Source organism: Opisthocomus hoazin, chromosome 4 (genome assembly GCF_030867145.1).
Source record: "Opisthocomus hoazin isolate bOpiHoa1 chromosome 4, bOpiHoa1.hap1, whole genome shotgun sequence".
NCBI lineage: Eukaryota > Metazoa > Chordata > Aves > Opisthocomiformes > Opisthocomidae > Opisthocomus > Opisthocomus hoazin.
Window position 1 is genome coordinate 77,267,223 of NC_134417.1, and position 25,146 is coordinate 77,292,368.

The 25,146-nt window shown below is 47.7% G+C and overlaps 1 protein-coding gene across 1 annotated transcript in view; it reads left to right on the forward strand.

Annotated features, from left to right (window-relative positions):
* Positions 1-12,295: 12,295 nt before the first annotated feature.
* The window catches only part of JCAD (junctional cadherin 5 associated), a 68,974-nt gene continuing 56,123 nt past the window's right edge, over positions 12,296-25,146 (forward strand). Inside the window, exon 1 of the mRNA XM_075419621.1 lies at positions 12,296-12,431. The gene's annotated coding sequence lies outside the window, so the exon portion shown is untranslated. The remainder of the gene's footprint in view (positions 12,432-25,146) is intronic.

Genomic DNA, 25,146 nt, shown 5'->3' on the forward strand with positions numbered 1-25,146 from the left:
ATGTGGGCAACAATAACATAGAATCACATTGCCTTTCTTTAGAAGGCATGAAGGGGCAGTAAAAAGTTGGCTGGGGCATTGAGTGTCTAATTCATGCTGGTTTTTCTCTGCCTTATGGCTTAGTAATTGAGTATAAATGGGAGGAGAAGGCATGGGCTTGTTTTCAGGCAGCTTGGTTTCCATGGGACTTTGTGTTATCGATCAGTTGACATCATCACGACGACAGCTGATGTGGGCTTGCTAAAGTCATACCCGTGGCACTGCTTGGGTTTGCTAATGCAGATTTTTGCCATCTTTATATACCGATGCTGGCTGGGGTTCGTTGTTGAGGGTGGGTCCTCTTGGATTCATTTCCTCGTGAAAGCTACGCCTGCCTCCAGTGCATAAACAGCGAGTCAGTGCAACGTGTCGTGAGGACTAGGTCCGGTTGGATATTTTCCAACTGAATGTTTTTTCCATTTGAAAATGCCAGTTGGTCAAAATGGGAATGTTCTGCAGGAATGTGTCAATTTTGACAGATTGCAGCAGCCAGGGGATTTAATTTTGCCATGGGGACTCTCGCTACAAAGTCCTTCCATGCCCCAGGGCCCCACATCTCCACAGCAGCTCTCGCAGGGCTGGGTTTGCCTAAGGGCCCCCTCCCTGTTTCCCTCTGAGCAGCCCTCCTAGGGGTGCTGGGCTCACTCAGGCAAACCAGGCAGGCACCTCTTCTTCCTCACGGCAGAGCTTTCCTAAGCTTTTTCAAACCTCATGTGTTTTCCCAGAGTGGAATACTATTTTCTGCCCTGCCTGAAGTAACAATCCTTTAAAAAACCCTGTTTATAGACTTCCTGTCATTCTGGAATACCAACACACACAGCCGTTTAACTGCTTCGCTTCTGAGTATTGATAACAAGTGCAACCATATCTCCTTCAAAAGAAGATGTAACAAAAAGGAAAAGAAAAATTCTAATGACATCAAGGAGACAAACCTGACCAGTAATGGAAAATGCCGCATGGGCCTGAATTGTGGCAGCACACCACCTGCCCTTGGGCCCTGGCTCGCTGACATCTGGGCAGGGGAGCCACCAAGCAGTGGTGGGGCACAGCAGCCTGGCTTTGTGCCCACAGATCCAGTTGTGCTCTGAGAAGAAAACAGCTGTGGTGTCTCACCCGTCTCCTCACGTGGCTGTGGACAGGGTGCTGCATTTCTTTTTACCCCATCTGCAAACATGGATCAGGATGCTGGCTAGGGATGCCGCAGACCCCGCTGGGACAATGTCACATCTTCTGGAGCCTGGCCTAATTCATTTAATTTGAGCTGCCAAGTAGTTCTCAGCGTAAGAGCTTCAAACTGCTCTTGTCTTAAACAGATTTGAAGAGATTAGCTAAAAGCAAAAGACTCCGTATCCAGGCCACTCGCTGGGTACAGCCCAGCACAGTCTGAAATTGCTTTTTTTGTAGAGATCTGAAATGCATTGCAAAAGGAGTGGTGAGGAAAGACACCCACCTGTTTTGTTACTTAAAGTATAACAAAACCAGCTTCAAACTCAGCAGCACCTGTATGAGGGGGTAACACATGCAACTAAGATATTTGCATCTTATATTTACTCAGGTAAATGTTCCCACTCCTGTCTTCATAGATCCTTCCATTTGGTGGGAAAATTCACTGCATTGCTGTTACTGTCCAGGAGTCTTCCCTGGCCACATCTCGAACGACATTTAAGCATGGAAAACTTGCATTGCAACAGCAGCAGGGAGGGCAAGCACAGGAATGCAGCTCCATGCTGTATGAAGACATGTAACGTAGATGCAGTTGATAACCCTCTTGGGATGCTTTCTCTGTACTGAACTGACCAGTGCCCAGAGTAAGACTTGTGGCCTCCTGTGAGCTGTCTGACTTGCTGTGGGGAGGTGGAAACGGCAGACCATGAGACAGGGCTGACCCCAGCTCCACCAGCAGCAGCTTCCTTGTAAGGTCCCCAGCAGCTAGTGCAGGCACATCCACAGCACAGTCTGCGGGGCAGGGCAGGCAGAGCTGCCCTCGGAGCAGGATTTGGCCCACAAAGTGCCAACTGCCCTGGCTTTAGAAGGACCCACTGGCATTTAGAGCTTTCTACAAGACACTCAAGATTTCAAAGATATTGCCCTGTGGGCCCTGCAAGTTGTGTCTGGGAAGGCTGGAGCTAGGAGCTCATCTGCCAGACTCTGCATTATGCTCCTTAATTTTGTCATGCTTTCTTGCAGTTTTTGGTGGGAAAGGTTGCTCTGAGCTCTTCAGTCTTAGCATAAATCTGAGTCTGATTATCAGAACTTTGCCAACAATATCCTTGTTTTTCTGCATCTCCTCTAAACATTTGTGCACTGCCAATCAGTGAGTGACCCGCATTTACAGTGTAAGGCTTGGTTTTCTGGAATGTGAACAGGTAGGAATGAATGAGGCTTGATCTGCTATGGGCAGTGTATAATCTGAGTGCAACTACCTTTGTAGCTTTGCTTGTGAGTAAGTTTCCATAGCTCAAAGGAGAAGTTCCAGTATCTGAGAAATCCTGTGCTAAACACAAGTTTCAGAAAAGAAACGAGTAGAGAAATTGTGGCCATAAAATTGAGGAAAGTTCAGTTTGCTCTGACCTTAAGCTCAGTTTCTTTATACTTCCTGGGAAGTCCTGGTGTTTTGCTCCTTCTGATGCTCACTCTAGACAGAGCATGCTCATCCTTATTCATCTTTGTCATTAAAAAGCCAAAGAGGATTTACATAGCCTTTCCCAGAAAATGTGCCTTCTAATCCTCCAAGTGTACAAAGAAGAAATAGGTCCCAAGCACCCAGGATCTTACACGAGAAAACAGATTGAAGTGCATCAAAGAGGAATCTAACACGATGTTTTATTTCCCTTTTTAATGTCCTTCCTTTGTGCAGTTTGTTTCTTTAAGTTTGATTCCTGTTACCAAGGGTGTATAATTGTTGAACAGGGACAGGCAGGTGTCTGTCAGAGCTTCATGCCCTGCTGTGCCAGAGATGTTGGGACACCTCACGGGAGAGAGATCTCACCACTGGGAACTTATGGCTGGAACAGAAAAGCCTGATGAAGGGCTCCAAAGAAAGATCGTTTCTTTCAACATGCAGATGGGAATGGAGGCAGAGAAGTGTGGGATAGAGTTTCTTAAGAACTCAGGGCTGCCAAGCATGGGCAGGTTTTCAGAAGAGCAGAGTTCCCATTTAGTAAGTAAAATAGTGGGCTAATTCTTCCAAAGAACTCCAGACAAGGGGAAATGAGCTGTTCTGGGGATCTTGCCTTATATAGTCATTGCAATGACGTGGCTTTAGTGCCAAGTGTATGTAAATCCATCACAAAGTGACTTGCCAAAGTGATACAGGGAGTCTGCAGTACATCTGGGGATCAAATCCGTATCTCTGAGACAAAGTACATTATTCAGGTCTCTTGCTTGTCTGGAAAGCATAAGATTTGGCCTTGGCTTAGCTGTCTTGTTTTAGACCAAAAAGAAGAGCTCAAAGCAGAGCTTGCAATTCCTTAGGAGCCTTTTGCGCATTTCCCTTGCTAGCTCAAACAGGACCTGACCTCCCTACAAGGAAATGTCCTCTCAGGGCTGGTATGACTGCGATGAGGTAGAGAGAGCCCCACCTCATCCTGCCCACCCTGAGCAGTGCAAAGGGCTTGGGGACTCAGTGGGACTTTAGATCTTCCGTGCACACTTCATAATTTTTGAACAAATTCCTTCAGGGCTGCTAGGTGTGATGAAGGCTTGGAGAATGCCTGTGAGCTGGCTGGTGAAGCGTCTTTCCCCGAGTCTTATGATATCATATGCAGGAGGACTTTTGTTGCAAAAAAACAAAGGCATAACTTAAATGCTGCTCTGCAAGCAGTGCAAGGGGTAAAGACTGGAGTGGTGCCATGCTTTCTGCGTTTTATTCCTGACCTAGCTTTTCATTCCGTAGGAGCTTTAGCTCAGCATTTCCTTCAGACAGGCTTTTGTACTGCAGCCTGGGCAGCCACTTGGCTAACTGTAACACAGATAAGTAGCTGAAGGCAAGGCATGTCAACAGAGGCTTTCTTAGAGATGCAGGCTGCAGTTCTAGATGCATTAAAAAGAGAGTTATTCCCCTTCGAGCCTCCTGCATGCCTCCTGCCTTGCTGAAACCATCAAGAACTGTCACAAGAAAACAGCCAAGGAGCCGCAGAGGCCTTCGGACAGGACTCCTGTTTGTGTCAGACCCACTCTTACTTACATTAGCAGCAATTACTCCTTTTCCCAAAGGAGCAGCCATCAGGTTGGACCTTCTCCCTTTCCAGTGACTGTCTCTGCATTTTGCTTTCATGGCACAGAGAGACAAGCCATAACCACCACGAGACATCGGCAGCATGGTGGCACCTTCCACTAACATGGCTCATTTTGCCATGATACAAGGACCTGCCACAGGTCCCTGGGCTCCTACAATCGGAGGTGTGAGAGAAAAGAGGAACAACTGTTACTACCCAACAAGAACTGTCACACACTTTTCCTGAATATCAGCATTTTTTTAAGTTCAGCAAAGAGCTCTGCTAACTCTGTTTTCCTCACTAGCCTCTATTTTCAGGACCTCTGAGGTTCCTGCTCCAAAATCCCAGGTTTCTTTTCTCTCAGCGTGCTGTTTCTCTGTTTTCTCCACAATGTGCCCTGACACCTCCAGCTGAACAAGGACCTCTGTTATTTGCTCCTGGCTCATTGAATGCACCTTCTAAACCAGTGACTTTATCCTGCCACCTTGCAGCTGGACAAGTTTGTGGAAAGAAAGCTGTGGGCTGTGGGGAGCATTGTTGTGACTATACTTTTCTTCTGAGTCACCAGAAGTACTGCACACCAGTCTCCTGAGGCACACCATCTTGTGCTACTTCTGTTCACGCTTTTGTTATTTAAAGGACAGCTTGGCAACATGTTGCTCCAAGTCTGGATTAACAGTCAGCATCCTAAATGTACACGCCATCACTGCGGGTGCAATGGTTCAGTCCGTGCAGACGCTGGGCATCGCTGCTGCAGGAGAACATACAGCCCTTGCCCATGTGGTGGGGTGACCCTGGCTGGACATCAGGTGCCCACCAAAGCCACTCCATCACTCCGCTCCTCAGCTGGACCGGGGAGAGAAAATATAACAAAAGGCTTGTGGGTTGAGATAAGGACAGAGAGAGATCAGTCAGCAATTAATTACCATCATGGGCGAAACAAACTCAACTTGGGAAAAGTAGTTTAATTTATCACAAATGAAACCAGAGAAGGATAATGAGAAACAAAACAAAATCTTAAAAACACCTTCCCCCCACCCCTCCCTTCTTCCCGGGCTCAACTTCACTCCGGATTTTCTCTACCTCCTCCCCCCGAGGGGCACAGGGGACAGGGAATGGGAGTTGCGGTCAGTCCATCCCACGTTGTCTCTGCTGCTCCTTCCTCCTCAGGGCTAGGACTCCTCACACTCTGCCCCTGCTCCAGCATAGGGTCCCTCCCAAGTGAGACAGTCCTCCATGAACTTCTCCAACACAAGTCCTTCACATGGGCTGCCATTCTTCACAAACTGCTCCAGTGTGGGTCCCTTCTATGGGGTGCAGTCCTTCAGGAACAGACTGCTGCAGTGTGGGTCCTGCGTGGGGTCACAAGTCCTTCCAGCAAACCTGGTCCATCGTGGGCTCCTCTCTCCACTGGTCCACAGGTCCTGCCAGGAGCCTGTTCCAGCGCGGGCTCCCCACAGGGTCACAGCCTCCTTTGGGTATCCACCTGCTCTGGCGTGGGGTCCTCCTCGGGCTGCAGAGGGATATCTGCTCCACCGTGGGCCTCCATGGGCCGCAGGGGCACAGCCTGCCTCACCATGGTCTTCTCCACAGGCTGCAGGGGAACCTCTGCTCTGGTGCCTGGAGCACCTCCTCCCCCTCCATCTTCACTTGACCTTGGTTTCTGCAGAGTTGTTTCTCACACATATTCTCAGTCCTCTATTGTGCTACAGGTTTTTTTCCCCTTCTGAAATATGTTATCACAGACACGCTACCTCCATTGCTGATGGGCTCGGCCTTGACCATTGGTGAGTCTGTCTTGGAGCCAGCTGGAACTGGCGCTATCGGACATAGAGGAAGCTTCTGGCAGCTTCTCATAGAAGCCACCCCTGCAGCCCCCTTGCTGCCAAAACCTTGCCAGGCAAATGCAATGCAGCCCATATTGTGAAGGAGTTCAGAAATGAGCACAAGAGCGGGAGAGGCCTCCAGCTGCCCTGATTTGGCTTGGTCCTCCCTGGTCCTAAATGAGCACTGCTATGGTGGCTTCTGCTGCATGTTCAGAGCAGCCCATGCTACAGAGGGTACAAGAGAAGACAGGGGAGTTCAAAAAGCCATTGCTTACAAAGTGAATCAGGAGCTGACGCTCCTAAAACTGTCTGCTGCACCCGAAAACTGCTTTAATTTGGGTATCATTATGTAACAGTGTTAAAGATACACATACCTGACTGCGAGAACACAAATCTGGTGTTAATGCACACAAAACACTGAATCTCATAAACTGGAACTCAGTTACCTGCATTTTTAATCCTGAATGTCACGATAAGTAATCTTCCTTTCCACAATAAGGATCAGTATATAGGCACTGCAGGAGACGCAAAGAGCTCCTCCTGCAACAGCGGAGCTTTGTAATAATGCAAGTTCTCCAGGGCAGAAATTCCACTTTATATCAGTCACATATCTAGTGCAAATGCTCCCTGATGACAGATGAGCCTGTCTACTGGGATTTAATATGCTTGAGGACCTCAGAAGACACCTCATAACAAAGGCAGATTCAGTAGTAACAATCACATTTGCCCATCTGGCAGGACCAGGGGAGAAGATAACAGCTTCTAGAGTGGAAGGTCTCACTAGGCACTGCTACTGGCATGCCTCTATTGTTGAGCAAAACCAGCTCTTCTCTAGGAGTATTTTCAGTGTTGTCCCCAGTGAAATTTAGCTGTCTATATGGCATGGCTTTCAGCTATCTCACCCAAAAGCTCCCTTCAGGAAATGCATGTCCTTCCTTCTGAGATCCACATGGATTTCTTGTTCTGTCTCATACTCACAACAAGCCGGAAAAGACGGGGAGATGGGATGTAGAAGACAGGCAGATAGATAGATGGGGTAAGAAATCTTAAATAAGACATAACAAGATCATAATACCTCTTCCTAAAGTTATAATAAAATACTTCTAACTAGACAGGAATTTTCCAATCAGATTTATTAACTGAAATCCTCCCACCAAAAGGAAGCCCTTTCTGAAGCAAATCACCATTAGAACAATATAATAACATTTTCTAACCAGAACATTAGGACAAAAGTCTGCTCAATACAATTAACAGTTCTGTTATGTCTTCATCACAGAGTTAATGATGTCAGTGATTAACATCAAGGACAGTGCTCCTGGGCCAGTCTGGCTTCAATGTCAGCAGTCACCCCAGAAACTGTACTGACCTTACTGTGCTGTCGTAGTGCTACCCTCACCTGTGTGGGTCCCCCAAAACCCATTGCTTTGCCAGAAAGTAATGCTGTTCTGTAGTACCTGCCTAGTAAGTAATTTAAATACCATCCTTCCAGGCACACGGGGGAGAACATGCTTACCAGTGCCTTCTAGGCACGCAGGGATATATGGGAAGACTACCAGAAGCTGAATGATTTTGGCTTCATCATCTTTGCAAACAGGGTGTTCCTTTGCAAAAGCAACTCCTGAACTCAAGTCCATACCTGCACTGGCCAGTTAGCCCAGATTTGAAACATCATCAAACGCAGGCATTCTGGTCTCTGCTGAAGTCTCAGTAGGTCCTTGACTCACACCTGGTCCCTGGTGATTCAGTCATTTACTCCTTTGCTCCTCTGCAGAGTTCTGCAGTTCCCTGAGATCCACAACTGCCGGGTAAGAAGAGCCTGCACCATTATATTTGGTTTATATTATACTTTAGGTTTTGCCCAGTACTTGTGTACTAACATTCAACACAACTTCAGAGGTTTCCACTATATGAAACGAAGTTGAGTCTCGGGGCAGTGGTAAACTGTGAAACTTAAACCTTCCTCCACAAGTACTCATTCTAGAAGGAGAATGATTTGAATTTGTTCATCATGCCAGAGCCATGGCAAAGCCTGCAGGGCCTGGCTGCTGTGCTCAGCCCATCTCAGCATGTCCTTGTTTCTGCTCTGCAGATCTGGATCTCCTGGGGCCAGGCTGGGGGGTTCTCCCGCTCCATGTCTCCTAACTTGCCACCTCCTCGTGGGTGCCTGGGGCTTCCTGCATCGAGCAGTGTCCCGCAGAACCCTGAATGGGGTCAGAATCCTAATGCCATTAACTAGGAGGTGCTTCTTGCTGGATTGGGTGCAATTTCTTCATGGTAGGGGCAAGACCTTCTGGCTTTGTAGAGATGAAGCAATGTCCACGTAGGGTCAGTGGCTGCCAGCACCCCTCATGTGCCAGCCAACAGGGCCTGGATCCCCCAAACTGGGTGCCCATCTGTTTTACCTTAGGCTCGCAACCGAGAGCTGCACACACTGCATTTAAGGGGAAGCTCTTTGGTGGAATCCCCTGGGTTAACTCACAATTAACTGTGAGCCTGTTTGGTTTTAGCTCCTCATGTCGTTTGGTGTTTTATGTTCACTGATGGTTGCAGTTGACGTAATTTTAGAAATAAGTAGAACAGAAACAAGCACTGCAATCCAGCAAGAAAATCATTCAAGATACATCACCTTAAATTCACTTTTTTCTTGCAATTTTTTTCATTTTTGACAACTATCACCATTTTGTGTCCTACGGTACTCGATATTGGGAGGGGCTGGTTCAGCGCCTCAGCTGCTGGAGTACTTTGGTTAAAGAAAACATTTGCTTTCTTTTGCAACAGAAGTAAGTATCAGATGTCAAAACTGCAGAGCGGAAGGGTGCAAATGTGGTCTGTTACCACTCCCAATGGCCTTTTTTCCCAAAAGCTTGTGTTTTCTAGATCCGTCATATGGTTTTGCACAGATCCTAATGGAAGATCTTCTAATGGTGTGGACTGGTAATATCACTTCTAGAAGTGGTTTCCTAATTCGAAAGAAATAGAAACTTTTTATCTCTAATTCTCAGTTCATGTTATAAATAAGTGAGGAAACATGCAAAATCGATGGGCAACTGTACAAGTTCCTTTAACACGTAATTTCTCATCGACAACATCTATTATGAATTCTTCTTCCCATTATCTCAGAAGGGGAGGCCAGTGTGGGAGTTCTTGCCACTGCAAATTTGTGCTTCATTGTACAGTTCATTGTTCTTCACATTTCCTTTCGTTTGTTACTTGATTCATCTGAGCGCTGACTGAAATGCAGAACTGAATCCCTAAATACTTCTAGCACGGGCAGTGTTTTATTCTGCAGGCTTTAATGGAAGGGAGGTGAGCACCGCGGCTTGCAGACCTCAGCCCGCTGTGATTATGGTGCAGAAATATCCAGCATCGCACAGAGGGTGCTGAAAGGGAACGTTCCTCTCACAGACGGGGAATAATTTGTTGCTGTTTACACTTGGGAAACAGCCATTCCAGCTAAGATCTGTAATGTTAGGGTTGGATGAAGAGGCAAAGAGCTCTAGGAAACTATGCGGAGCTGACTTTGTTTTGGAGGCCGTGGGCACGTTTGTGGTCTGGGCTGCAGCAGGAGGACACGCCAGGCAGGGAGCAGGTCTGAGCTGCCTCAAGGTATGAGAGAAAAATAATAAACTTCATCAATAGGCGGGTGTTTGACTTCTGAATGCTGGCTGCTGTGTCAGACCCCAAGGTTTCAGACAGAACCATTTTATTTTTTATTTTTTATAAAAAATACAGACTTGAAGAAACCGGTTTGTGAATTTGGGTCCAATTTGTTGAATTATCTAGGAGAAGAAAGGAAACAGACACTAAACCCATCCCTCTGTTACTACTTTTCTCTGCATCCCAAAGACCCAGAAGCAATATGGAACAGCAAAATGTCTAGCCTTGACATTTTAGAAATGAAACTTTTAATTTCCTTTATGTTTGTTTTTAAAGTGCAGTTTCTTTGTAAATTGAGTACAGTCTGACCCAAGAGATAAGTTAGAAAACCAAACCATGTTTTAGGATCAAATTCTTTCTCTGAACTAAAAATTATTTTTGCTTTCTCCTCTCCCGCTTTTTTTTTAGTTTCTCTGGAAAAATGGACTCTTTTCAGGTCAACCTGCAGAGCAGCTTCTGCTGGCCTCTCTTCCTCCCACTGTTTCCTATCGAGCCAACTAAGCAAAAATTAAAAATATACCCCTCTGCAGCACAGAAACTTCCTTTGTGCATGCAAAGCTCCTCCATCCAGGTGGAGCAGGGAGCACAAGAAAAGGGCATGGTTGTTTGCTTCCTGAAGTCCCCTCCTGCAGCTTGCAACTTCGGTGCAGAGGTCTGGTGCCTGTCATACCAGTAACTCTGCAAACTGGGAGACCTGGGCTCTTCCAGGTGGAGCTGCCCCCCAGGAGGGCTGTAGCAACATCTGCCCCTGCCCTGGGAGCACTGCTGATGACTGCTTTCCTTGTGGGCTCCCATGCAAGGACAAGGTGGAACCTGGAGCTGAAAAATATCAGTGGGGTTGATCACACGGCAATTACAGCAATGCTGGAGAAAGCCAGCTGGGGTGGAGCGAGCTGCTTGGCTGGTGGAAGGAGCAGGCAATTGACAGGCCAGAGGCATGTTGATGGGAGGTCTGGGGACATTTTGCTTCTAGCTCAGGTGCACATCCCTGCCTGGCTGGTGGCACAGGTGCTTGGGATCCCAGTTACCTTCCCTGCAAAAACCCAAGTTCAGGTGAGCCAGACATTGGAGGGAGCCCAGAGAGCTCAGCCTGAGCTCTGGGAAGCAGGCTGATGTCTCTGGAGATGCCCCAGTCCTTTCTGGAAGTCTGTGGGCTCAGCTGGGCAACCGGTAAAACCGCTTTTAACCACTGCTGATGGTGAAAGATAGCAGATGGGCACATCAGAGCGAGCATCCCCACAGCCAGCGGTACCCCGCTGACCCACCAAGCTGATGCTCTGTGCTCCCCGCCAGCACCCCAAGAGCTGGCTGTGACGCCCCGGCCAGCTCCCGGATCCTCGAGTGGACAGGAGCCAGCCAAGCTGCGGCTGGATGTGCCGCTGCCTCCCTCCTGCCCAGCGTGGGGAGCGCTGCCGGACAGACAGACGGACGGTGCAGTCCTCTACGCTGGGGCAGGACGTCCACCACCAGTTTTCAGATGGGGTGATTACATTTGCAAAGTACTCGGGAACGCTTTGGGATGAAGAGCGTTATGTAAGTGTAAGATAATGTTATTTATAGAGCCAGGTTTTATTCAAAATGGAATTAAACTTGTGTTCCTGAAGCCTCTGTTCTCAAAGACAAATGGGAATTTGTCCCCTTTCCTCTAGAGTTTTGCATCCAAATCGTTTTTCTCAGTTCAGCCCAAAGTTAAAGAATGCATTTTATTTATAAACCATACCTCTCAGAAAGTGAATAGATCTCTTTTCCATCAGCTGTGAGGTGGTCCTGGAAGCTTGGACTGCAGCCCTGCTTCACAACCACAGCAGCTGCGGCACCCCAGTGTCATAAACCAGGAAATGAAGGCAGAGTTTGAGCTGGATTAAACAACAAAAACCCCAAACCAGCTTCCTGGGCACAATATTTTCCCTGCATTTAACAACCTCTGTAGCAGTCCGTGAGCTGCAGAGCAGGTATTGAGCTTACCCCTGTTAGCGATGGCACTTCTTCAGCGTGCTAATATCTGCTCCCACAGACCTATAGACCTCACGGCCTTTTAAAATATTGCCTTTTTACCTCAAAGAGCTTTGTTTTCTCATTTGAAATATTAGTTTGAAATCCCTCGTATGTGTACTCCTTACAAGCTCTGAAAACCCAGATTGCTTGGATGTCTGCTGAAATCCATGCTAACAGGTGTTAGGAATATTTTTTTGCGAGGTACGGCACCTTACATAGGTTAGTTTGTGCAGCTCATCTGCTTCCCCTCACTTGTCGTAGTATCTAGCATGAAATTCCACGCATGCCTTTTATTTAAGAAAGAACACAAAAGTATGTTATCTTACTCCTCTGGAATTTTCCACAGTCATTTAGCATGTTAGTTTAAGCATAATTGACTAGTGGGCTCTTGAAATTTATATCTTAGCAGTACTTATTTACATCAGGCTTAAAGTGGTTCGTTTCAGTTGAGGTAAATGTGAAGCTTTAGACTGCAAACGTACCTAATCCATCTCTCCTCCCCCATGACTAGAAATCCCGTGGTTAAAATAACACAGCCTCTATTCAGAGCACAAACTTAGAGCTGTTAGCGGGAGCAGGCTTGGGATTTAGACAACTCTCAGCAGATGAGTCTGTTCAAGGGTCTTTCTCGGGTTTGTTTTTCATCCTACTTCTGATCCATGAGAGAAAACCAGGCTCTCTCCTCCGGGCATGCAAGGTAAAGATTTTCTGCATTCTGTGTGTTGTTGCATGTGTGTGTAAAGGAGCATATCCATGTTGCTGCTTATGGAGCAAGAAGCATTTGGCAAATGGCTTCACAATCTTTAACTGTGAATCTGGTTTTGTGGCTATTTCCATATGGCAGTGAAATGATGAAATGATAATCTTGCACAGAGAAGCAGGCAGCAGCGATTCTCTGTCACATGTTAGAGAGGCTGAGCGTGTAGGCAATGTCGGAAATAACAAACCCAGGTACTACTGTGATCAAGCCAGACTACAGCAAATCTGGCATTTTGTTTACTGTCAGGTATCGTCCCTCCCGGGTTTGTCCAGCTGCTGTAATCCCCGTGCTGGAGGCTGAGGCTGTGCCGGAGGATGGCGCTGAGTCTGTTTACGGAGTATAGGATAATGCTGTTCTAGCGAGACTCTTCCAGTAACAGCTGAGGGGTGCTCCCAGAAATGTTTGGATGTGGTGTGCCAGATAATTCACTGTCTTTATTCGCTCTTATTGCTTTCCAAGTCACAGGAGATGTAGGAAAGCATCACCTTTTCCTTGAAACCTTTATATTTGAAATCCAGGAAACAAGCGTGTTGTCTGTGCTAATGCCTGTGGAACCGTGCTCCCAGTGCCGGAGCCTGTTAACTCTCCCTGCCCTGACACTCCCGCTTCTCCCCGCGCTGTGATTCACGGGGGATCCCGAGTACCAAACCACTCCTCCTGCACCGTGAGTTCAAACACAGCGGCTCGCGCTGCTGGATAATACAATGCCACCGTTACTTAGATTTTTGCTTAATTTTAAAAAATGCTGCCCCTGCCTGCCCATCCCTGCCCCAAGGCATGGGGCAGCGCGTGTGCATTGCAGGGGCACCTGTGCTCTCCCTCTGTAAAGGCAGCACTGAACAAACGCTGCTCCAGGTGCTGCCTTGCCAGTGCTGGAGGAAGCTGTATCTCCTACCCCGAGATGCTTCCTTTCCTCTTGCTCTTCGTTCCACTCCCTCTTGCCTCCCCTGAGCGAGACAGGGTGGTTTCACAGTGTCCCACCTGCAGTAGCTGACCTCCCCTGATCCCCGCTGTCCCATAGCTGTGTCATCCCGGCAGCACGCACTCCTCTCCTCGGCTCCTCCTTGCTTGGCACGCCAGGTCCCTCGCAGCACAGAGCTGCCACACTGCAGGGAAGCCTTTTGGCTGGCAAAGGTACCCTCGTCCTTGAGCCCACCGTGCCGCTTTATGCTAGAGGAAGAAATGTAGGTGTATCACCTGGGTGCCTGGTGCAGGGAGGGCAAGCAGGGCTATGAGGAGTACAAACACACAGCTTTTTGTGATACTCATGTACAGCACACCGTGGCAGAGAGGCAGCTCGGAGGAGAGAGAATATGTACAGAACAAAGCGATGTGGTCAGTCAGCAACTATAAAATTTCAATATAGAAAGTGGAGCTGATGTCATTTTAATGTCCCAAGCAGTGCCAAGAATTCTAAGCTCTGTATCAAGATTCAGTGCAAATCCCCCACATACTTACAAGTTGTTCATGTGGAAAAATGAACTTTCATGGAAAATATGCATGGGAACATGCCAGGGGAGTGTGTTGTTTCATTTCTTCTATTAATTTTGAATACATTAGTTCAGAGAGCAATCCCATTTTAGCATCAGCTGCCTCTATCCAAGAAGCAGAAGCTCAAATGCAAACACTGGAGGTGAGGGAACTGTGGTTTTTTGTACGACCAGTTGTTAGATGGGAAGAGCTGTTTGAGTAGGAAGGGGTGTGGGAAGGCTCAGTGGGATGGCTGAGTTAAAGCTTTTTCTCCTGGTGACATATCTGAATCGTGATAGGACACACCTGAATGGAACAGCATCATCAACTATTATAACTTTGAATGCGTCAAGGGTGGGATTGCATGCAGCTCCTATGATTAAGGTTACTCATATGTGTCCTTCTAGAAGACCGCATTTGCAGTTGCTTATAACTTTGCCAGACTTGAACCGTTTAGAATGAGTTCTTCCAACTTGATTATCTGCCTCAGGCTAAGTTATTTTCTGGAAAATTTCAGCCAAAACTGTCCAGCCATTTCCAAGAATGAGCATAGGGAAAAAGGCATTGTTGTCCAACTGAAAAAAAAAAGCAAGGAAGAAACAGGAGGGGGGAAGCTGGTGATCCTTTCCTTGGACAGTTTTTATCCCTCTATGCTTTGGAGCAGAGATCTGAAATTTGGCAGCTTTGAGTTAGGACTGCTTTTTTTTTTTTTTTTTTTTAACTTCTTAAATCTCCTCCAATTTGGCTTAGTGATAGCCTTTGAAGGGAAAAAATAGCAACTTATTAGGGATGTGCTAGGGCTGAGTAGTCAAAATCTGCTAAGATTTCTTCCCACATAAGCAAGCTCAGCCCAGCATCCCGGCAGCTCCCAGTGCCGGCACCAGTGCTCCTGTGCACTCAGTCAGTGCTGCAAAGTTCCTGCTGCCACCCTGCAGCTCTTCAGGTACTGGGTGACTCATGTCCCCTCACTGCAGCCCAAGAGCCATCCCCAGCCCTAGGAGCAGGGTGAAGCTGGGCTCTGCCCATAACGCTGCTCAGGGCAGAGGGGTTTGGCAATGGAAAGCCAGGCAGGGAACAGCGATCTTCTTTTGACACTTTTCCTGCACAGCCAGGAGGCAGCCAGGGACCCTGGGGATGCTGGGTTAATGCAAGGTCTGGTACTAAAGGGATGCTAAAACCAAAGGATGGCGTGGAACTGGGAGGCGGAGTACATGGTGCAAGTGAAGAAACAGGAGCTCGGAGGGCCCAGGAGTGCAGCAGGGAGATGCATGTCAAGATGTGAGCCATTGGGAGAGTCTGGACATGCCGAAGCCTGATGTGAAATGTTACCTGCCCGATCCATGGTCTCTTCTTGGGAAGAAGAGTGTTGCCTTGCAGAACTGGCTTCAGTCCTGCTCTCCCTGCAGGATCCTTTGTGCCAGGTTGCACTGAGGCTTTCCTCATTCTGCAGTCAGTAGCTGTGGAGTGTCCCCCCTGTCTGCACATGCCATGAGACCCTGGCACTGAATACCCACTCCTGAGGTGGGAGTAGATGGGTGCTCTGCCTGATGCTGAACACATGTGCAGCCCCAGCTCCAGCTATGTCTATTGGCCACCCCTTGGTCCCAGCTCACAACCCTGAAGCACTGGCTGTGGGACCTGTGCAGCCTGCAAAGGTGCATGCAGGCGTGGGTGCAGGGAAGGCCACAGTGGTGGGGACAGCTTGGGTGGGTGACTGAACCAGACCTCTGACAAACTGGTGCATGATGTGATCAAGTTGGTTGCTCGCATGCCTATCTCTTCCCTCCATTTCCATTTTGTTCAAGTGGCTAAAGTAGCAACACACCCCTGACAGAGGTAGCAGACCTTGGAGGCACTTGTGAAGCACCCAGATGCTACAGGGAGGTGTGCCACTGATATTTTCCCAGTGTTGGGAAAAATCAGTCATTTTTATTCAGAGGAGGACTTGGGTATCAAATACTGCCTAGGACTGCATTGAACACTAAGGAAAAGATAGAATTCTGTATAACATCTTCTCCAATAAAGACAGGCCATCATGTACCATGGGATAAAGCTGAGACCTCTGGCAAAATACTGTGTGATCATCTAATTAACAAGTGTATCATAACACATAGCACAAGGGAGTCCTAATTCTGGCATCTCTTGCCTCATGGGTTTTTCAGTCTTAACAGTATTCTTACAGCCTATTTTTGTATGCAATACATATGCAGCATTTGAAGACAGATGGTGAAATGTCAGGGTTTCCATTTTGCCACTTGACGAGATTTCCACATTGAAAGGTAGGGAGCTGCAGTCTGCTTCTTTCTGCACCTGCTGGCGTGGCAGGGAGGGGTAGTTTCCTTCACTTTTTTTATGGCTACAGGCTATGGAGCATCCCATATGGCTCTCCTTCCACACAGCCAGGCAGTGAAGTTTTATCATCTGCCTCAGCTCCTGGGAGCCCCGCGCACACACCAGGACTTAGCTGTGCAAGACGGTGTAGAAACAAAGACCAAAAGAACAGCCATTGTTTCACAGGAGCTGACAATGGGAGGAGACGACCAGAGCTGCCTACAGATGGCTACTGAGAGATGAGGGAGTGCTAGCAAGCTGTGAGACAGTGTTGGCCAGCGCAGCAGGCAGTTGCCACTGCAAACCAACAGCCTCGCCCTTGGTCAAGGATGTCACAAGAAGGAGTTTTAAGCAGGGATTTGCAGGGGAACTGAAAAGGAAACAAAAGGAAAAGGAGTGGTGGATGCTTATGAGCAGCTGACCCGAGTGTCATGGAATAAAACAAGATAGTGCTTGTCTGGACGCTGTGGCAAACAGTGTCCTAAACTTTGATGCTGAATGAGACTGGATGGGTGGAGTGGAGAGTGAATGTCAAAGGACTGGAGATATTTTTGGGGGATGTCATTGTGGAAGTTGTCACAAAAGAAATAAATCCAGGAAGCTGTTCCTGTTACAACTTTCATGTGATGATTACAAGTGGGGGAGCAACATCATGAATGAAGCAGTCAGGTCTGTGCATAAGGTTTCCTGCACAGTGCTGGAAGAGCTGCTGCTTCCTAAACCTGCAACCCTGGCTGGTCCAGCCAGCTCCTTTCACCACGCACAGTCCAGGGAAACAGTGAGGTCACCTCATGAGTGCTAACCCAAAACCTTCATTGCCTGATGAATTGCTTGACTTTGGTCTGAATTAAACCAATACGTGTGGTGTAAGTAGTTCAACAACCACAACGCTGTGCCCTGGGACTTAGCCTTTGCTGGAAACTAAAGTACATGCAATTAATTCTGCGGTTCCTCCATGAACAAAATCGGGCTTTTGTGTAATCCCTATTTCTCATTTGTTTCCAAATAGTCATGAATCATGAGCTATTTTGTCTGGGAAATTACTTCAAATGATCTCCTTTGATCTACTCTGCAGGCCCCCGTGTCTCCACAGATTGTGTGGGCCAGGTCTTCTGTTCTGAGCCATGCCAAGGTCCTGGGTTTCTGAAGGTGGCTGTAGAGTAACATTGAGGTCACCAGAACCCATGGCTGGAGAGAAACAGATTGATCCCTGTCCTGAGTGAAGCTTGCTACCTGCAGTTGCACCCCAGATAGATACAAATTTGTCTTCACATTATTCTGCTGTCCAGTGACGTGGGATAGGGTGAAACGTCAAAAAATTTGTTCATGAATGAGTGCACAGATTTTGTCTCCTACCAAGATATAGCCCTGGCTGAGTATTCTTGTAGCAATCATTTTGATAATCCAAAGAGTGTTCTCCTATATAAATCATGTCCTACTTTGTACAGGGGATCTGCCATGTCTTCAGATCAGCCATGAAATATGTGTCACCTGGGCTGCATGACCTTTACAGAATCCTCGAATTTCAGGGACACTTTGGAACAGTGATTTATTTGGTACCCTATTGGCTTGTGACTTAAAAGCAGAAGGGGAGTGAATACACAGTTATATCAGAGAAGAAAAACTCATTTCTGATAAGACAAAGGCCTTATCTTTTTCAAAAGAAAGACACTAACACAGGGTGAGGAAGATGAGCATTTCAGCCTTTTGCACTGGTGAAGACCACTTGGGAAACCCCTACCAAGACATGAATTCAGATTTTCCACCCTGAGGCAAGTGTCGTGGGTTCCCCTAAGTCCTTTTCTATCAATTCATTTACAACACCCTTGTGAATTCCATAGTCCAAATCTATGTATGAGACTTAGGATATACACAGGTTCCTAATAAACTCAAACTCACTGAGGGTTTTTTAAATGCTTATGGCCTTTTAGAGTGTTTTCACTTTTATTTAGATGTCTTGCCCCTCATCAGTGAATTTCTCTTGTTTTCTTTTCTGCTACTATCGGTTGGATTTTTATGCCCTTGGTATTTTATACCTGCAGAGCAGAAAGCACCTCCTTGTATCAAACCTCTGACATTGCGTGGGGTCGAGCTTTGGCTGTGCCGAGCTTACCGCACAAGGTTACTCCAGCTCTGTAGCCACAGAGCACAGTAAACTCTCAGCCGAGTTGCCTTCCCTGAGTCCCAGACAAGTCCAGAAGGGTTTTAAAATGAACCCATGTTGCAATGTGCATCCCTCTGGTATCAAGGCTGTGATTTTGTGTCTGTCAAAGACCGGCCAACACCCGTGATGGGTCATGCATGATCAGCCAAAGCCACCTTCATCCTGTTCTCCTCGGGCACACAGTCCTGCTGCTGCATGTTGGGTCGCTAGGCACCAGGCAGGATAGCACCTCTGGAGTTAGACCCTGCACTCACTTCTATCCCCAGTCATCTCACTGGACAAAAGGCCAGCAGGGCTCGCAGAGTGGCTTTCTTGCACAGTGCATCCACTGCTGGGACTACCAGGGTTTGTACCCCTGCTGCATTTTGGCACTAGGCAGAGATGGTGTTGTCAATAACCTGTCTCGGAGAAACAGGATCAAATTCAATTGCTTTCTCCTCCTTTGCTGCCTTTGTTCACCGTGGTTTGCTTTGGCCTCTTGCACGTATGTAATCAAATGCTGCTGCTTTCCACATGCTACAGCTCACTGTGTTTAAATTGAGAGGAATCCCCCCCCTTCAATATTTATTTAAACGGTAACATCTCCTGAGCTCTTTATAAGTTGCTCTACAAGATTGCCTTCCATGAAGACCCCAACCTTATTTTTTTAATTTATTTGAACTGCGTTCCTGCCTCACCGCCGTGCTGCGGGCCAGCACCTCCTTCTGCCAGGGCTGCAGATCCTGCAGCTCAGATAGCTGGTGCCTGCTCCACCAGGCTCACAGACTCAGCCCTCAGATCGTGCCAGCAGCTCCCAGAGTCACAGGGCAGAGCTTCAGCGGTCATGGTGCCTCTGTCCCAGGAACTGAACAACCCTGTAACTTCCAGGAATAGGCTCCTTTCTGATGCAGGAAAGCTGCTTCGAGAGCCGTCTCTTCCTACCAGTACATACACACAAGGACGGAGACTGGAAACACAGGGGTGCCAACCCTCCTCAGCTCTCACCGGCTGGGGTTGTGAGCCTGAGGGTGCTGATACCTTCCAATAGTATTTAAATTATAACTTCAGAACTAGCAATTCTGGGCATTTTCTGAGCAAAAGACCTTCAAGACACATAAAACACACTCTACTATTCAGTTGGAGTCCGCAGATCTAAGAAGGACTCACCATTCAAAATAAAGATCTTTATCTTGTGCATAACAGAGAGGATTCAAACTCTTTGCTTAGCAGGCCATTCATTTGTATTTAATTTTAGCCAAAGGTGGACTTTCACCAAAGTTTTGGTTGTATTAATGTTATATGTTAAAAAGTTTGCCCAAAATTATCAGTGTTTAAGAATGAGTGGTGGAGAGCTACAGTCCTTCTGCATTCTTACAGCATCTTGATGAATCAGATACTGGCAAAGTCTCCATAGTCAACATGGGTTTGGGTAGAAATTCAATTACTCACCAGCTAAAGTAAATGCAAAGGAGATATTTCATTATGCTGTTCCTTAGCTATAATTGAGGCTCATCTCCCCATTCTAGGCTCTGTGTGGGTTTAATCACGGGAGCTAAACAGGGGAGAAGTACCAGAGCTTCTCTGAATCATTCTTATTCTTATCCCAGTTCTTTATCATTAATTACATCAAAGCATATTTCCATGGAGACCAGGAGTGGTGCCATCAGCCTGCTATCCCTGAGGTCCCCCTGAAACCTTCACTTGCTTATACTAAGTGCAGTGTGTCTCTGGAGGGGCTCTTGGGAGGAGGAGGTAGGCTGCATTTTGCTCAAGATCCTTCTTGTTCTGAGTATAAATTTCAACAGACTAAAGGAAAAGATCTATCCTTTCGAGAGCGAGTGCTACTGGTGAAGCTGGGGGATCAATTAGCCTTTTCTGGTGGCTGAGGATGACTGAGGAAACACTTTTGAACATTAGGAGGGCACTGAGTATTACTTTCCTCCCATAGTGGATGCAATGTGTGGAAAGTCTGCCTCAGACATCCATTTCCTTTTTCCAGTCTGAACTGGAAAGATGTCCTTGTACTTTCCACTCCATCAGACAAGGCCATCATCAGCAACATGGATGTAGTATCACAGTTCAATAATTTCAAATCAATACTTCTTTACTTTGCTCTGTTCAGAGGAAGTACATATTTCTTTGCATGGGTATGTGGAGCTTTTATCCAGCTCACATCCACCCAGGCATCTTGTGTCAGGGTCAGGGTCAGTTCCCTCCTTTTATTTCCCTCTGTTCTTTATTCACAGCATTTGGCATAGACCTTTGACAGTGAATGTATCTGAAAGAGTATTTCCAGAATAAAGTTCTTAAATCCTTTTTTTTTGTTTGTTTAATTTCTTGCCTGTACTACTCAATCTGAACATCTGCTTGGTAGCAAGAAAGGGCTTTTTCCTCCTCTCCTTCCAAGCTTTTGCCTTTCAGTGGTAGCTCTTGCATAGCTCCTGCACTGCACATGGCCGCACTGGGCCCAGCGTTTCCATTTCATGGGAACTTCTAAGAGCCATACCCTTGTCTTTGTACACAATCAGGTCGGAAAGTCAAATTGCAGAAAATTTGAGGAAGCTTCATGGTCCTGAAAATATTAAGACATGTCCAGGTCACTTAATTCCAGAAACAAGACATTTTGATGGTTCAGCACTGAAACAACTTGTTTCCAGTTTGAACTGAACCAAACCCTCTGACTTCCTCTCAGTTTGATGTTAGAGCATGCCCTCTCTTTTCTGCTCTGGTGTCTCATGGGGGCTTGTGTTATCTACAGTGGCTCTGGCTCACCCATTGGGCTGCATGTACCCAAGAGCCACAGCAATCACGCTCCTGTGTTGCTCCACTGGAGGTGGGAGTACTGCTTCCACCAAGCAGTAGGCTTTTCTCTTGTTCCTGCACATCTTTAATGAAAGGTGTTCACCCAGGAAAAGGACTTTGGTGTTGTGACCCAAAGCACTGCAGCAGATAACCCTTCTCCTCCTGGAAGCCCCTGGAGACCTGAGGTAAGGCACTGAAAAATGCAAGAGTGAGGAAACCCACTCACATACCATGACTTGAAGCTGTACCAGAAGAAGAAAGCCCACTCATTTAACTGTACTCTTGCAGGGGCTATAGCTGCCTCCTAGACATGGTGAGACTCATTTCCCAACCTCCACCCTCCTAGATTTGGAGAAGGGGCTTGAAGTGCGATGCCCTGCATCTGCACTGGCCATCCTACCCCCAAAACTAGCCGTCTCCTTCTGCTCGGTAAATGCTGGAGGGCTGTGGACAGCACAGGCATGGGGCAAGAGCAGAGGTGCCCGATATCTGCATGTCTATGGTCTGCCCAAAGAAGCATTGATTTGATTTGGCCATGTTTGTGCAGCTTTATGAGCACTGAAACAGCACGAGTACCAAACGAATAACTGTTGTTATTTATTAGGTATAATACTGCCCAGTCCCGGGGCTGAACTCACCAAACCGAAGCCCAGTATATACAATCAGACTTGCCGCACTCCAAACAGCGCCCACATCTATCACAGCACTGTAAACTGTTTACACAAAACTGCAGACATCATAACTTATTAAATAACTCTCTTGTCAGTCAGATAAGCAAGTATTTCAAAAGACTGTGAACACCATGGCAAGCTCCAACTGCCCAGACCAGCTCCAAATGGATCCAAGTTAACAGGGGACCAGATTTGCCTTGCCTTTGATATCCCTGCTCCAAATCGTATTGAGGAGGGATCTGCAAACAAGCCTCCCTCAGGAAGGCTAATGCGGTTTTAAAGATGCTCAACTTTCTGAAGAGGTAACAGGAGGAAGAAAACCATGGAAATTGTTCGCAAAGAAACTGACTTCCTGAAGCTGTATATCTGTGCTCTTGGGAGTCAGGGCCTCCCCCTCCTTCTCCACACCCTGCTTAACCCAGGCAGACAGGTGAGGTGGATGCCAGCAAACCTCTGTAGAAGGGATGGAGTGTTGGCTCCTTGGGCCACAGTCAGAGACCACAGTGGTGGGTCTCACGCCATCGGTGAAGGCGGATGATGGCAGTGCCCTGATGCACTGCCTCACAGGGCAGGCACCAGTCCAAGGGGCTTTGTCATGAGGAAGGGAGAGGCGTTGACATCGACACCCATACCTCCACTGCCTGCCCGTGGTAAGGCACAGTGGTGTTGGAAACGCACCATTTCACAGCTAACTGCTTCTGAAACATTCAGCCCTCTGTTTTGTTTAGGATGTTGTTTTAAGAGATATTTCTTTCCAATCATTTCCAACTATTATTTGGGTCTTTTTCCTTTCGAGTTTGCTGAGTTGTACCAGTTCACCTCCTTTCCAAAAGGGATCCTGTTACAAGCAGGAATGTGGAGTTAAACAAGCCTGAGCCTTTGCAACAGGAATTTGTTCTGGAAGCAAGCAAGTGGGAAGGAGAGGAAACGTGCAGCCCACCAGGCGCTTTGGCAGGATTATCCCACCCTTTCAGCAAGCCCTAGCCAGAGCAGGGACAGACAGACAGACCACTCTTACCAGCAGCTTTGTACAGCACAGGGTCTTGTCCTGTTGTTTGAAACCTCGTCTGAAAAATCTGGCATAGACCTTACTAACGTGGTAGCCACCAGGAGCGGAAACCTTCGCGTGGGTGCAGCTGGCTGCACGCTGCTGCTGCCGTTGGGGTGCCGAGGAGGGCAGTCCTCCACGCAGAGCCCCATTGAAGGCCGTGCACAACGTCCGTTACCAGCTGCAAACCCATCGGCTTGAGGCTAACCTGATGCTGAGTCATTGGTTCAACGGCATGTTTGGCGTTTGCTACCTGATGGGGACCTCCTTTCATACGATTCCTTTAATAAGGTTTTAATCCTCTGTCTCTTGAGTTACTTCGATACCTCCTGTTGCTGGTGCATCTGGGTAGGTCTTGTAAAATATGTGTTTCTGTACACTATGTGTATTACTTACTTAATGTCAGAGGCATGTGTGAGGCTGTCCACGTTTGCAAGAAGGCAGGGTTTTCATCCCAGGACTAAATCAAATGCTGCCAAGACAGCATAGTAAAGACATAAATTAAACATAGGCTGTAGACACAAGCTGTCAGTGGTTCTCATCTCCTCAAATATCTGCTCATGTCTGTGCACAACCACAACTACTGGCACTCTTGCCTCAATATATTCGGTATAAACTGATGGCCGACTGAGAAAACCAGCTAAAAAAAAAGAGTAATTTCTTACTGTGGTAGCACAAGTGGGTAGATGCAGAGGGGAGATGGGCACTAGGGCGACTGGTTGAGGGATCAGGGGCGCAGGTGGTGTTTTCCTCCATCCCATCAGTGGCAGGGGACAGCACTGAAAGGGGCAGGAAAACTCACCTGGTTAACAGGTGGCTCAGGGACTGGTGCCATCGGTCAAATTTTGGCTTTTTTGATCATGGGGAGGTGTACACAGCACCGGGCCTGCTGGCAACAAGTGGAGCTCAGCTATTCCAAAGGGGGAAAAGAATTCTTGGCCACGAGCTGGCGGGGCTCATTGAGAGGGCTTTAAACTAGGTTCGAAGGGGGGAAGGGGATATTGCCCAGCTCACTAGGGATGAGCCTAGGCTTGGAGTGCCAAGGCCAGGGGTGAGATTGACAGCCCAGCTCAAGTGTGTTTACACCAATGCACGTAGCATGGGCAATAAACAGGAGGAGCTGGAAGCCATTATACAGCAGGACGGCTACGACTTGGTCGCCATCACAGAAACGTGGTGGGACAACTCGCATGACTGGCATGCTGTCATGGATGGCTACAGACTCTTTAGGAAAGACAGACCAACAAGGAGAGGTGGGGGAGTTGCTCTATATGTGAGGGAGCAACTGAAATGCATTGAGCTTGGCCTGGGGGCAAATGAGGAACAAGTTGAAAGCTTGTGGGTTAGAATTAAGGGACAGGCTCACACGGGTGACATTACTGTGGGTGTGTGCTACAGGCCACCTGACCAGGAGGAGGAGGTTGATGAAGCCTTCTACAGGCAGCTGCAAGCAGCCTCACAGTCACAGGCTCTGGTTCTCATGGGGTACTTCAACCACCCTGACATCAGCTGGGAAGACCATACAGCTAGGCAGGCGCAATCCAGGAGGTTCCTACAGAGCATCGATGATAACTTTCTGATGCAAGTGGTGGAGGAACCAACAAGGAAAGGCGCGCTGCTGGACCTCGTGTTAACAAACAAGGAGGGACTGGTGGAGGACGTGAAGGTTGGAGGTAGACTCGGCTGCAGTGACCATGAAATGGTCGAGTTCAGGATCCTGCGTGGAGGAAGCAGGGCGATAAGCAGGATCAAAACCCTGGACCTCAGGAGGGCTGACTTTGCCCTCTTCAAGGAGCTACTGGGAGGAATCCCGTGGGCCAGGGCTCTCGAAGGCAGTGGGGTCCATGAGTGCTGGTCGCTTTTTAAACAACACTTCTTCCATGCACAGGAGCAATGCATCCCCCTGAGAAAGAAATTTAGCAAAGGAGGCAGGAGACCTGCATGGTTAAACAAGGAGCTTCTAGCGGAGATCAGGCAGAAGAGAAAGGTGCATGGCATGTGGAAAGAGGGACAGGCCACTTGGGAAGAGTACAGAAACGTAGTGAGAGCATGCAGGGATGCGACAAGGAAGGCCAAGGCTCACCTGGAATTGAAGCTGGCAAGGGATGTCAAAAACAACAAGAAGGGCTTCTTCAACTACATCAGCAGCAAAAGGAAGGCTAGGGACAACGTGGGGCCGCTGCTGAA